At 43.3% G+C, this 14,837-nt stretch overlaps 1 protein-coding gene across 1 annotated transcript in view; it reads right to left on the bottom strand.

Moving 5' to 3' along the window:
* The window catches only part of LOC142659440 (TSC22 domain family protein 3-like), an 89,897-nt gene that overhangs the window by 42,802 nt on the left and 32,258 nt on the right, over positions 1-14,837 (bottom strand). The window lies entirely within an intron of this gene.

Genomic DNA, 14,837 nt, shown 5'->3' with positions numbered 1-14,837 from the left:
GGAAAGGCAAACGGAAACCTTAGCTTCCATTTGCATCACCATTGATCTCAATGGTGACAGAAACGTTAACAAAGACTTTCGTTTGACTTTCTGTTGAGGTTTTAACCGCTGTTAGTCGACCGCGCTATTGATTCCATCAGAACAACGGAACCCTGTCACAACGGTGACAAACGGAAACCTTTTTCAACGTTTCCGTCGCAATTGAGATCAATGATGATGCAAACAGAAGCTAAGGTTTCCGTTTGCCTTTCCGTTGAGGGGTTAACCTGACGGAAACCTCAGACAGAACCCCACAAAGTAAAAGCAACGGTGATGTGAACACAGCTTAAAGGGGTTTTCCAGAACCAATTAACTAATTCCTACTTCACTGCACATATAAAAATAATGTAAATTGTAATATACTTTTTAACACCCGATTCCAGCTCCGATCAGGTGATGCGTCTCCAGTAGCAAAATCCTTACATCCGGCGCTAGCCCGTCCATGATCTGAGTTCCGTTTTCCGGCTGGCTCAATGTACGGGTACGTCATTCCTGACATCACTGTACACTGAGGGAAGTGACAGGCCGGATACTCCCTTTCTTCTGTTTCTGGTCTGCTGCTAGGGGAGAGAAAATGATGCGCAGGTGCTGTAATAGTGGGCATGCGTGGTAAGCACTGCTAGTCTCTGAGCATGCGTGGTTTCTACACTAGCAGTGTTTATCACGCATGCCCACTCCTGCACTATCACAGTGCCTGCGCGTAATTTTCTCCCCCCTAGCAGCGGACCGGAAACTATCAGAAGCAATTATGTCAGGAGCCAGTAGCTAGTTGCTAATAGCGCTCTGACAAGGACTTCCGCGCTGGGGTTAGGGTATTCCACAGTGTCCCGGAGCAGAGCCTATACTAGCACTCTGCCCGGGACTCCGGCTCTGGGGAAGCCCCTGACAACACTGTCCATATATGGCCAGTGATGTCAGGGGATTCCCCGGAGTCCCGGAGCAGAGCCTATACTATCACTCTGCCTGGGACTCCGGCTCTAGGGAATACCATGACAACATTGTCCATATATAGGCAGTAATGTCAGGGGCTCCCCAAGAGTCCCTGAGCAGTTCCTATACTGGCGCTCTGCCCGGGACTCCGGCTCTGGGGAAGACCCTGACAACACTTTCCATATATGAAGAGTGATGTCAGGGGATTCCACAGAGTCGCGGAGCAGAGCCTATACTAGCGCTCTTCCTGGGACTCCGGTTCTGGGGAAGCCCCTGACAACACTGTCCATATATGGACAGTGATGTCAGTGGATTCCACAAAGTCCTGGAGCAGAGCCTATACTAGCGCTCTGCTCTACTCTGGGACTCCGGTTCTGGGGTCAAATTAAGTTGTTTTTTTACCATTATGTAAGAGAGTGTTGTTTGGTACAGCAATGATATGTTGCACGTTTAGGGTATGTGCACACACACTAATTACGTCCGTAATTGACGGACGTATTTCGGCCGCAAGTCCCGGCCCGAACACAGTGCAGGGAGCCGGGCTCCTAGCATCATACTTATGTACGATGCTAGGAGTCCCTGCCTCGCTGCAGGACAACTGTCCCGTACTGTAATCATGTTTTCAGTACGAGACAGTTGTCCTGCAGCGAGGCAGGGACTCCTAGCATCGTACATAAGTATGATGCTAGGAGCCCGGCTCCCTGCACTGTGTTCGGTCCGGTACTTGCGGCCGAAATACGTCCGTCAATTACGGACGTAATTAGTGTGTGTGCACATACCCTTAGGGTATGTTCACACGAGGGCGTCCGTTACGGCTGAAATTACGGGGATGTTTCAGCCTGAAAACATCCCCGTAATTTCAGCCGTACCGGCATGTGCAGGCGCTTGAACGCCGCGTCCATTACGGCCGTAATTAGCGCTGCTATTCATTGGAGTCAATGAATAACGGCTCCAATTACGGCCAAAGAAGTGACAGGTCACTTCTTTGACGCGGGCGTCTATTTACGCGCCGTCATTTGACAGCGCCGTGTAAATATACGCCTCGTGTGAACAGACAAACGTCTGCCCATTGCTTTCAATGGGCAGATGTTTGTCAGCGCTATTGAGGCGCTATTTTCAGACGTAATTCGGGGCAAAAACGCCCGAATTACGTCCGTAAATAGGCCGTGTGAACATACCCTTATCGTTCGCTCTGACTGATCTAATGAGAGCAGTAAAAGGGTAATGGAGATTAGAAAATGTTTATAGCTGAGTGTAGTAGGCGTGATGAGTCCCTGCTGCCAGCGCATTGCATGCTGGAACACAAGCGGTGCATGCCGGGAACTTTTTGACCGGAAGAGCAAGACAACGAACACACAGAGGTCAACAAACCTCTCAATTTAATCAAAAGAGAATAAGGGTAAATTAAAAAATACAAATTAAGATAACGATATTCAGGGGCCATTAATACATAAATTGAGAAGCGTTGCAGTGATTTTAAAGAAAAAGTATTGGACAACCCCTTTAAAGCTCCTGGACAGGTGTAATTACCACATCATTAAACAGTTAGGGTATGTGCACACACACTAATTACGTCCGTAATTGACGGACGTATTTCGGCCGCAAGTCCCGGACCGAACACAGTGCAGGGAGCCGGGCTCCTAGCATCATACTTATGTACGATGCTAGGAGTCCCTGCCTCGCTGCAGGACAACTGTCCCGTACTGAAAACATGATTACAGTACGTAACAGTTGTCCTGCAGCGAGGCAGGGACTCCTAGCATCGTACATAAGTATGATGCTAGGAGCCCGGCTCCCTGCACTGTGTTCGGTCCGGTACTTGCGGCCGAAATACGTCCGTCAATTACGGACGTAATTAGTGTGTGTGCACATACCCTTACTCATTACAAACTCATTTCCTATACATTGAGTAAAGTTCTCTAAAGTGGAGGTATTGATCTTTTCAGGAAACCTCCTATAACGTTTGTTTGTGCTGTGCTTTCACCTATTGAGCAGACCTTGGAGCACATTCTATTAAGTCTCTGCATATTTTGCAGCATTTTTAGAATATTTGGTCTGAGGCTGAGAGCCACTGTCTGTAAACATTAAATGATAGTTTTTAGTGCTGTACTGCCTACTATCATGCTTGATCACCTCACTGTTGCTGAAACGAAGGTGCAGAAGCGATCAGCTGAGTGCTTTGCTCCTTCGGCTGTGATCGGCGCTCGCTATCAAGCTGAAGACGACTTACATAGATGTTCTAAGTAAGCCGTCTCAGCATCCGGACCCCCACCGATCCAAACTTTTGATATGTTTCTATGACATATCAAAAGTTTGATGAAAGTGTAGTTCCTATTTAACCTCTAGGGTATAAATAATGATGCCACTGTGGGTATGGGTGACAAGTAGACAGACTAGAGAGAGGTAAAATTTATATTTGCTTCTCTTATCCTCTGCACTAAATGAGTGGTGTATAAATTGGCAAGACGTAGTAAATACTGGTCTTTTTTATACTAACAATGAGATTGGATCCAGAGTGAAAGATAGACATAAGTTTTTATATGGCTCCCTTTTAGGTCCTATAAAAAAAATGTGCAAAAAAAAAAATGACACATGTGACAAACAATTATTGTGTGGTTCCCCTTCCAAAGTCCCAAATATCACATGTTCATATCATCATTGGAATTCCAGTATGATGTAAGAGATTCTGGGTCAGATTTTCTGATTATTTTGGGCCCTGACAAAGACGGCCATAAGTCCTTGTGTCTCATTGTTTGCTAAAGATTTTAGTAAAAATTATTCATATGGGGAGATTTATAAAAACTAGTGCAGAGGTAAACTGGAGCAGTTGCCTAATTTTTTTGTACCTTTATTTTTGACAACCATTTTTCAGAGGCTCTTTTAAAAATTAATGCAGTGACATGATTGGTTGCTAAGGACAACTGCTCCAGTTTTCTGTCGCACCACTTTTGATAAATCTCCACCAGTATTCTCTAGGGATCAGTTCACATGTTGCGTAAATACTGCAGAAATTGACCTGCGGTGCGGAATCTTATTCCGCAGCATGTCAATTGTATTTGCTTAAACGCTGCTTATTTGTTGCGGGTTTTCCCCATTGAATTCAATGAGGAGGTAAAACCCGCAACAAATAGCAGTTGTTGCATTTTTTGCGGCGGGTTCGCAGCGATTCCGCCGCAAAAAACGCAAGTCCGAAAAAATAAAAATCTTATACTTACCCAGGAGTCTGTATTTCTTCCACCAGGCCGGCCTCCTGGGATGACGTTTCATCCCATGTGACCGCTGCAGCCAATCACAGGCTGTAGCGGCAGTCACATGGGATGAAACATCATTCCAAGAGGCCAGCCTGGATGACGTCAGAGGGCCGGCCTCCTGGGATGATGCTTCATCCCATGTGACCGCCGCTGCAGCCAATCACAGGCTGCAGCGGTCTCCTGAGATGAAACTTCATCCCAGGAGGCCAGCCTGCTAGCAGGCTGGCTAAGTGCTGCAGTTTTCAGCAGCGGACATTCCGGGCCGAAAACTGCACCACAGTTTGGTGGGTAGCTGCCCGGAATTCCCTGCGGCGCACAGGGCGGATACGCTGCATGCTTTTACACAGGTAATATTCAGCCTAATTTAAAAATGGTGCAAAATAATTTGGTGCTTTACAAATAAAGGTTATTATTATTCAGGGACATAGCTATAGGTGGTGTAGAGGTGGCCGTTGCACCCGGGACCTACCCCTCTGCCATATAAGAAAACACCAGTATTATTAGAGTATATTCATACGTGGCAGATTTGATGCAGAAATTCCTGCCACTGTCCCATTCATCCGAATGAGGCTTGTAGAAATCAATGCCGATTGCCGAAATTTCTGCAACAAATCTGCTGCGTGTAAATATACCCTAAATGGCACATTGTAGGCGGGAGGCCTGTTACAGCCCCTGTTACAGATCAGTGGTTGCTTTATGACAAAAGAGAATATTATTTCTATGTATGTCCAAATTTGTGAACTGGCATAGGCATCTGGCAGTTGGCCACCTAGGACTATGTTTTGTGATGAAGGACAGTACTGATGAGTTGTCTGGAAGTTGTTCACTACTTCAAAGGCAAATGTGGACACCTTTTTGTCATGATAGTCCAGCAGAACTTTTTTTTAAAAAGTTTGTTTATTCAATTATAGCAAAATATATACAATGAATATGGGTACGCAGACCCAAATACAAACATCTTCACAGCAGTAAAAGGAAAATTGCACATCCTTGTCCCCAAGGGGAAAAAGAAAAGAAAAGGCCTCCTGGAAAAAAAGCCATGTCCCGTATTTACCTTAGAGTGTACTTGTCGGGTAATATTTAAACGACTTAAAGTACCTTTAACAGTTCTAGCAAATACGATTCATGGAGCGTAAAAGGTACTGCCACCTCTATAAGCTCAGTCTCTGACAGGTGTTTGTCCACAAATGCTCTGCATTTGAAAAAAATCTTTTTTTGTACCTTTATTTTTGTTACGTTTTGCTTCTAATCTTTCTATGTGTGGGCATTGTTTCAATTGTGTCAAAACAATTTGTATGGTTGGTACAGTGGGGTTAAAGCAATATTGCAGTAGTAAACATTTGACTATTAAACACAGTGGATAAAACAATTGTGGCAAGTATCTCCTTTCATCACTCGTTATCTCTTCCCAATTATGAAAAAGGAAAAGGGTGGGGGTCATCGGCAGGGACAATCGCCAAAGGTTATTCATCATCTCACAGATCTGAGACCAAAAAGGGTGAACTTTAGGGTACTACCACAATCCATGTATTAAAGGTCCTCTTAGGCAGCTAGTTGATCGGCGCTCGTTTGCGCCTTTCACAACTAGCTAGAATGGGCACGAGAGCTCGTTACTCCAATTGCTCGTCCCTATACATTATTATCATGTCGGCAGCACCTCTCCCTGCCAGGGAGAGGTGCTGCCGACAACGATAATATTTTTAATTTTTAAAACGATATGATCAGCAGATGAACGCACGTTTGCTTGTTCATCTGCTGATCACTGCCCTGTTTACACAGGGCAATTATCGGGAACATTTGCCTGATAATTGGCCCGTGTAAAAGAGCCTTTAGTGTGCCACAGCAGTGACATTTAGGACATGCCAGGCATTTAGGGACTCAATGGCAAGTTAAAACTAAAAACAGCTGTATGTATTATACTTATCTCTCCATATCTCCCTAATCACATGTTTTCGTATCAAGTCCCATTCAGTCAGGATCTTTTGCCTAATGTCATTATCTCCCAGTTGCTCCTCCCATGTTTTGAAAAACTTCTCAGGTGGAGTCACAAATAAACTGAAGAAGAACGCAAAAAACGCACGGCGCCACATAGTGCAGATCACCAAAAGTAATGGAATAAAACAGAGGAAAGTCAATTGAGCTCACGTCTTGGCGTTGCGCTAGAACAGGCACAATGCTGTTGTAGATTTATAATGAAATAGGTATCATTAGACCGCTGCAGCCAGGTCCCATCTGGTAACTGGAGGTGGTTACCGCTGTAAAGTATTTGCAGGAAGAAAAAATTGGTGCACCATAAATGCCGCTGCTGGTAATAAAGATAGAAGCAGTTCCAGTGTTTTGAAATACAAAAATAAATTATTTATTTTTGTATTTCAAAACACTGGAACTGCTTCTACCTTTATTACCAGCAGCGCCGTTTATGGTCCACCAATTTTTTTCTTCCTGTAAATCACAATTAAACTATCTCTGATATTTCCGTATATTTGAGAGATGGACATCGCTCCTAAATACTGAAAAAGAGCTTTATCCATGGCATTTACCACTACCTCCTGTCTAACATCCTGTAGAGCATTTATGAATTATTATTTTTTTAACATGAGCATATTGTATATGTTGAAAAGATGCCAACCCATATTTAGTGATCAACTATTCCCCTGTGAGCCATATCGAGTTTGTGTCATGAAGTAAATATTCCGCTTTAAGTATGCAGTTCGTCCACCATTCAGCAAAAAGACCATTATCTTTACCCTGGATAAATTCAAGATGAAAGTACTTGGAAATCCGAAAAAAGCCTCCAAATCATGTTCTCATTGCCCTCCAAGCCATTATAGTGTCTCTACATAATAGAGATTGCTTTATAAATTTGGGTAAAACCGACAGATGTATGTAGGAGCAAGCAAAGGTTCCAGGATGTAATCAGAATGGTAAGTAGTTTGGTTGATCCAGTCTATGACATGCCTCGCTAAATATCCCAGATTATAACCCCTCAGGTTAGGCAAATTAATTCCGCCTTTTTCACTGGTAGCCATAAGCTTGTCTATATGAATGCAAGGTCTCTTGCCACAGCATAGGAAATTTATAAAAGCCTTGTTTATTTTTAGTATATCTGCGTGCTTTAAAATTAGAGGTATAGTCTGCAACTGATAAAGCAGCTTGGAAACACTCATAATTTTAAGGAAATTATTTCATCCTAACAGGAAGAATGGCAGACCATGCCGTCTATTTAGTTCTTGTATGATTTTTGTGAATAATGGTGGATAGTACAAGAGATATATAGAGTCTGTAGCATGTCCAATTTGAATGCCCAGATATTTTATTGAATGTTTAGCTACTGGAATGCCAAGGAGGTGAGTAGGTAGTCCCACATGTGACATCTGGGTCCCCAAATAAAGAGCTTCACATTTGGAAACATTAAGTTTAAAACCTGAGAAGATGTCAGATCTCATGGAGATTTCTAAAAATTTGGGTAAATCAATAGTTGGGTCGGACATGAACAAGGTCACGTCATCTGCAAATAGGGCCAGACATAGCATATCACCACCTATGGGAATATCATGGAGAATCTGCTCCGTGTCTAAGAAATGGGCTAGTGGCTCGAGGGCCAGGTCGAAGAGTAGAGGGGATAATGGGCATTGTCCCTTTCATCAATGGGAAGGGTGTAGATATAAAGCCTGGGGTGTGCCTTAGGCTGCATGTAGAGAGCTCCCAGGAAACTTCTAAAAGCCCATAGCATCCAGCACCTGCCCTAACCACCCCCAGCGCAGGTTGCCAAAATCTTTCTCAGCATCTAAAGTGATCAGGGCAGGTGTCATTCCCTTTGATCTCCCTTCTACCATGTCCATGGCCATTAAGACCTTACTGAGATTGATTTGAATTTGTCTAAGATCTTGTGATTTTTATTGATCAATGAGATCAGACGGTAGGGCGATGGAAGCTTTTTATCTGGCCTCTTTTTAAGTATGATTTTAATGTAGGCCAAATCAGAACAGAAAGCCTGATCTCTCCCCGATAGAACATTATTAAACAAACTAGTTAGAAAGGGTGTTACTTGCGTATTCATAATCTTGTAGAATTCACCCGGGTACCCATCCGGACCCGAGGATTTACCTGACGGTAAGGTCTTTATTACTCTCTGCAGCTCCTCCGCAGTTACTTGTGCGTTTAGGTTAGCTAGTTGTTCTTCAGAAACTTGGGGTAACAAAACACTTCGCAAAAAAGTTAAGCCTTCTGGCAGTTCGGTCGGTAAAGGTATGTATAATAGTCTCGCAGTAAAGCATTAATGGATTTGGAATCCTCTACCACTCTACCCTCAGGTGATCTTAGTTTTTGAATACAATGAAGGGGCCTCTTTCCCCTCACCAAGTTTTCCAACAATCTACCACATTTATCGGCAAACCTTCTATAACATCTTCTTGTTAACTCCTAATAAAATCTTTACATCTCTCAGCCCATACATCAAAGTCTCTCTTGGCAGAGACCGGTTGTTCCTTAGAGGAAGGGGTCTGTGTCACGAGAAAGTCGGTGTATGCTCTGCGCAGTTTGTCACTGGAAGCATTGTATTGGTCACACAACTTTTTTGAGTTTATAGATGTGAGTTATAATGCGGCCCCTTAGAACGGCTTTAGCCGTTTCCAAAAACATTTGTGGGTTCGACATATGTTCTCCATTGGTATCCTCATATTCCACCCACCACCCTCTCAGGAGAGTAATAAAACCCTCATCTTTAGCCAGAACGGATGGAATCGCCACAAATAAGCCTCCCTTTTTAGGATGTGAGCCTAAAAATCTAGCATGACCGGTGAATGATCTGATATGACAAGGTCTTCAATGGAAACATCCCTGATCTTAGAAATTAAGGAACGACTAAGCAAGGTATAGTCTATGCTTGACCACGAGGAATGGGGGTGTGAGAAATGGGTGTATTCTCTATCTCTTGGGTGATTGTATCTCCAGCCGTCAGTTAATGAGCTGGTCAATAGAAGTGATTTTGGATCATCAGTGTTTGGATCCGTATTAGACCCTGCCGATCGGTCCTCCCTCTCCGACACCACCCCATTAAAGTCCCCTCCTGTGAGCACATCAGGGAATGAATACTCTAGCAACTTATCACAAAGCTTTTCATAGAAGGGTTTCTGTGAGGAGTTCGGGACGTAAACATTGTATAAGCTAATCATACCCTGTGGGCTATTTATCATGAGATGTATCATATGCCCTTTATCATCTGTCTCGATATCAGTAACCGTTTGGGGAAAATTCTTATGGATTAAGACAAGGACGCCTGCCTTCCTTTCGACTGCAGGAGATCCATGCACCTCTCCTAACCGTAATTTATGCATAGGGGAGAAATCATCTATGGTGAGATGGCTCTCCTCCAGTTAGGCTATATCCACCTGGTCATATGTTTTGCTGGGGACTGAAGGCTCTTAACATTCCAAGTGGCAATTTTCATGTTATAGAGTAATCGTGATAAGATCTAGATGAACAGGTCAGATACATAAATACATAGAAGTGTAAGACAGGGCATGGCTTAAAGATCTTGGACTTAGATTTCCAGGAAAATTCCCTTAGATAAAGATAGCAGCGATAATAAATAGTATGCAAAGGTGCGTTAAGAAGCACAGTATAGAAAGTAAAACAATATAGAAAAAGTGTATACAACAATACATTTGCAGGACTTCCATTAACCTGGTACTTGTCATTTCACATCTCACCCACTCCATAATATATATAGGAGGATGAGAAGAATGCAAATGGAGCCGATATATCAGGTATGTAAAATTCTTAGGCACAGAAACCCCAAGCCCCTTACCCCTCCCCAATTAACCAGCATCTTCTCCCACATTAATACCCAAAGAAATAAAGGAAGGATTAAGACAATTAAGAAAAATCTCACTCAGTAAAAATCATCAGTCTTGGGGTAGTTTTCCCAAGTGATGCAAACAATGTGGAGTGCGCTGGGTCTTCGGACTTGTGGTTTTCCATGTAGAACTTCCTGGAGAAAAAGCGCCGCTAGTCGACTTGACCGGTGAGGATAACGCTATGTTCACACGCTTAACAAAAAACGTCTGAAAATACGGAGCTGTTTTCAAGGGAAATCAGATCCTGATTTTCAGCCATTTTTTAATCAAACTAGCGTTTTTCGCGGCCATTTTTGGAGCTGTTTTTCTATTGAGTAAATGAAAAACGGATCAAGAAGTGACATGCACTTCTTTTTACGGGGTTATTTTTTACGGCCGTTTTTTGAAAATGAGTCATAAAAAAACGCTCCGTGGGAACAGTATTTCCGATTGAAATCAATTTGCAGATGTCTCTAGGCGTTCTGTTTCAGATTTTTCAGCCGTTTTTCAGGACGTTTACGGCCCGAAAAACGGCTGAAAATAGGTCGTGTGAACATACCCTGACTGTTGCGGGTTAGAAGCTGAGGTTCTCGTTTCAAGTGCAGAAGGTGAGGAGCTCTCGCCGAAGAAGCGTGCAGCAGCCTCCGCATCTCTAAAAGTATGAAAAGTCCCATCTGTATGCTTGACCCTTAAGGTGGCTGAGTAGATAAGCTGGAAACTAATGTTTGTTTTTAATAAAAAGTAGTGAGCACGTTGCACTAAAAGCTCTGCGATGTCTGATGACTTCTGCTGAGTAGTCTCCAAGCAAAAGAATGTGTGCTCCTTGATAAAAGAATGGTTCTTTGCGGTTGCGATATACACGAAGAATATCCTCTTTATCATTAAAGTCGAAGTATTGTATTATCACTTGACGAGGGCGATCTGACTAAGGTCCTTTACAGGTATTGATTCTGGTAGGCCTATTAGCCGCACATTGATCCGGCCAGATCTGTTTTCAAGATCTTCAAGCCGATCATTCAGTTGACGAACTGTTTTCTGCAAATCACTTGTTTGTGAGACTACCTATTATTAATTTTTCTTCTTATTGGAAACTCGTAGTTACTAAAATGCTAAAGAGGTCCAGAGCTATAAGATTAGCCACGTCTTTGGGGGGTGCTGGGAGGACATCTCTGGAAATAACAACATCGCTCTGTTCAGCCAATGGCACCATATTGAGCGGTTGCTCCTTCATCACGTCTTCTCCCATGTCCCCAAAGTCAGTTTTTTTGCTGCTCCTACGTAGGTAATGCTCCATAAAGGTAACGCCAGTTAGGTCTTAGTGCAACTTCTCCTCATCAGGGCGTCAGAAGAAGATATGTGTGTGCAGAGTCAGCTTTGTAAGATCTCTTGGAGTGGGAGCGATGTCACACACGTCTTCACATACCAGCGCCGATACCGGAAATCCACAGGTTGTTTTTTTATGAGAGTATGACTAATGATTTTATCACATAGAAATAAAAAACTATTTTGTATAAGAGAAGGATTATTTTCTGCATTCCTTGAAATTTACTATAAGACTCAGCCAAGGACTCGTTGTCAACATGCAGTGCTTGTGAAACTATGTGTTTGTTAGTAATGTTATCCTTTATAACAAAGTTATATAACTTCTCATGCAGTTTGACTCTCTGCCAGGGCTGTCTGCCTGAATGATCTCAGCACTTCTAGCAGAGCTTGCAGGGAGAGGCTTCCGTGCGATAACTTAGGGTATGGACACACAGCAATATTGTTTTGACTTACTTTGATAAAGGAAATTTTATTACTAGGCAGACACTTAGGAGCAAGCGTTTTATATATATATATATATATATATATATATATATATATATATATATATATATATATATATATATATATATATATATATATATATATATATACTACCATTCAAAAGTTTGGGGTCACCCAGACAATTTTGTGTTTTCCATGAAAACTCACAATTATATTTATCAAATGAGTTGCAAAATGACTAGAAAATATAGTCAAGACATTGACAAGGTTAGAAATAATGATTTTTATTTGAAATAATAATTTTCTCCTTCAAACTTTGCTTTCGTCAAAGAATGCTCCATTTGCAGCAATTACAGCATTGCAGACCTTTGGCATTCTAGCTGTTAATTTGCTGAGGTAATCGGGAGAAATTTCACCCCATGCTTCCAGAAGCCCCTCCCACAAGTTGGATTGGCTTGATGGGCACTTCTTGCGTACCATACGTTCAAGCTGCTCCCACAACAGCTCTATGGGGTTGAGATCTGGTGACTGCGCTGGCCACTCCATTACAGATAGAATACCAGCTGCCTGCTTCTTCCCTAAATAGTTCTTGCAGAATTTGGAGGTGTGCTTTGGGTCATTGTCCTGTTGTAGGATGAAATTGGCTCCAATCAAGCACTGTCCACAGGGTATGGCATGGTGTTGAAAATGTAGTGATAGCCTTCCTTATTCCAAATCCCTTTTACCTTGTACAAATCTCCCACTTTACCAGCACCAAAGCAACCCCAGACCATCACATTACCTCCACCATGCTTGACAGATGGCGTCAGGCACTCTTCCAGCATCTTTTCAGTTGTTCTGCATCTCACAAATGTTCTTCTGTGTGATCCAAACACCTCAAACTTCGATTCGTCTGTCCATAACACTTTTTTCCAATCTTCCTCTGTCCAATGTCTGTATGCTTTTGCCCATATTAATCTTTTCCCTCTATTAGCCAGTCTCAGATATGGCTTTTTCTTTGCCACTCTGCCCTGAAGGCCAGCAGCCCGGAGTCGCCTCTTCACTGTAGACGTTGACACTGGCATTTTGCGGGTACTATTTAATGAAGCTGCCACTTGAGGACCTGTGAGGCGTCTATTTCTCAAATTAGAGACTCTAATGTACTTGTCTTGTTGCTCAGTTGTGCAGCGGGGTCTCCCACTTCTCTTTCTACTCTGGTTAGAGCCTGTTTGTGCTGTCCTCTGAAGGGAGTAGTACACACTGTTGTAGGAAATCTTCAGTTTCTTGGCAATTTCTCACATGGAATAGCCTTCATTTCTAAGAACAAGAATAGACTGTCGAGTTTCACATGAAAGCTCTCTTTTTCTAGCCATTTTGAGAGTTTAATCGAACCCACAAATGTAATGCTCCAGATTCTCAACTAGCTCAAAGGAAGGTCAGTTTTATAGCTCCTCTAAACAGCAAAACTGTTTACAGCGGTGCTAACATAATTGCACAAGGGTTTTCAAGTGTTTTCTAATCATCCATTAGCCTTCTAACACAGTTAGCAAACACAATGTACCATTAGAACACTGGAGTGATGGTTGCTGGAAATGGGCCTCTATACACCTATGTAGATATTGCATTAAAAAACAGACGTTTGCAGCTAGAATAGTCATTTAGCACATTAATATGTATAGAGTGTATTTCTGATTAATTTAATGTTATCTTCATTGAAAAAAAACAACTGTGCTTTTCTTTCAAAAATAAGGAAATTTCTAAGTGACCCTAAACTTTTGAACGGTAGTGTATATATATATATATATATATAAATTGGCCAATGTAGGAGGAATGCAAAAAAAACCAAGAGCCTTTACCTCACAGATTCCAACCCCGCCACTCCATTCCTCCCCGTCGCTGTTTATTGACATAGCTGCAGCGATGACGTGCCTGTATTCCCACATGATCGCTGCAGCCAAGCAGTGGCATCAGTGATCCTGTGCCATATACCCACTGAGGCCAATTATTGGCTGCAGCACATCATTGCTGCAGCTATGTCAATACACAGTCCCAGGGAGAAATGAAAGCGGCGGCGTTGGAACGAAAGGGATCTGTGAGGTGAGCAATGGCACTTTTTCTTTTTTGCATCTGTAATGGATTTGCCTGACACAGCTTCTTTGTTGACGCTCGTGGTTAATCAGCCTGCATCTGTGCCTAGGTCTGTTAGAGTGACTCGATCTGCTACCACTCAGGCTGGGAGGCTGAGGAGTGGGAGAACCTATCACAGTCTGGCCAGACGGAGCTAGCTCCCGCCCTCTGTCTATTTATACCTTCATTTCCTGCTCCTCCTTATCCTGTGATTCTGTCTGTTTCTTGGCTCTGCTGCTCCTGCTAATACTATCGACCTCTGCTTCAAATTGACCCTGGCTTTACTGACTACTCTCCTGCTCTGCGTTTGGTACTTCGTACACTCCTGGTTTGACTCGGCTCGTTCACTACTCTTGTTGCTCATGGTGTTGCCGTGGGCAACTGCCCCATTTCCCTTAGCTTCTGTGTACCCTTGTCTGTTGGTCTGTCGTGCACTTATTGAGCATAGGGACCGTCGCCCAGTTGTACGCCGTCGCCTAGGACGGGCCGTGCCAGTAGGCAGGGACTGAGTGGCGGGTAGATTAGGGCTCACCTGTCTGTCTCCCTACCCCATCATTACATAATCATAGGCACAAATACCTTTTCCACCCTGGTCCTTGACACACTATGGACCCCTTGGGGCCCTGGCTCAGCAAAGGCAGGGTCTTTCCCTACAGGTCCTGGACCTGGCTAGCCTGGCCAAGGGTTACATCCGCCCCTCTACTTCTCCGGTAGGTGCTGGCTTCTTCTTCGTAGGGAAGAAGGATGGTGGTCTTAGGCCATGCATCGATTACCGGAACTTGAATAAGGTCACTGTAAGGAACCAATATCCCCTTCCTTTGATTCCTGATCTCTTCAATCAGGTTCAGGGGGCCCAATGGTTCTCTATGTTTGATCTTCGGGGGGCGTATAAACTTATCCGAATCAG

This window comes from Rhinoderma darwinii, chromosome 8, assembly GCF_050947455.1.
Source record: "Rhinoderma darwinii isolate aRhiDar2 chromosome 8, aRhiDar2.hap1, whole genome shotgun sequence".
Taxonomy (NCBI): Eukaryota; Metazoa; Chordata; class Amphibia; order Anura; family Rhinodermatidae; genus Rhinoderma; species Rhinoderma darwinii.
This window is presented reverse-complemented; position numbering and strand designations above follow the sequence as displayed.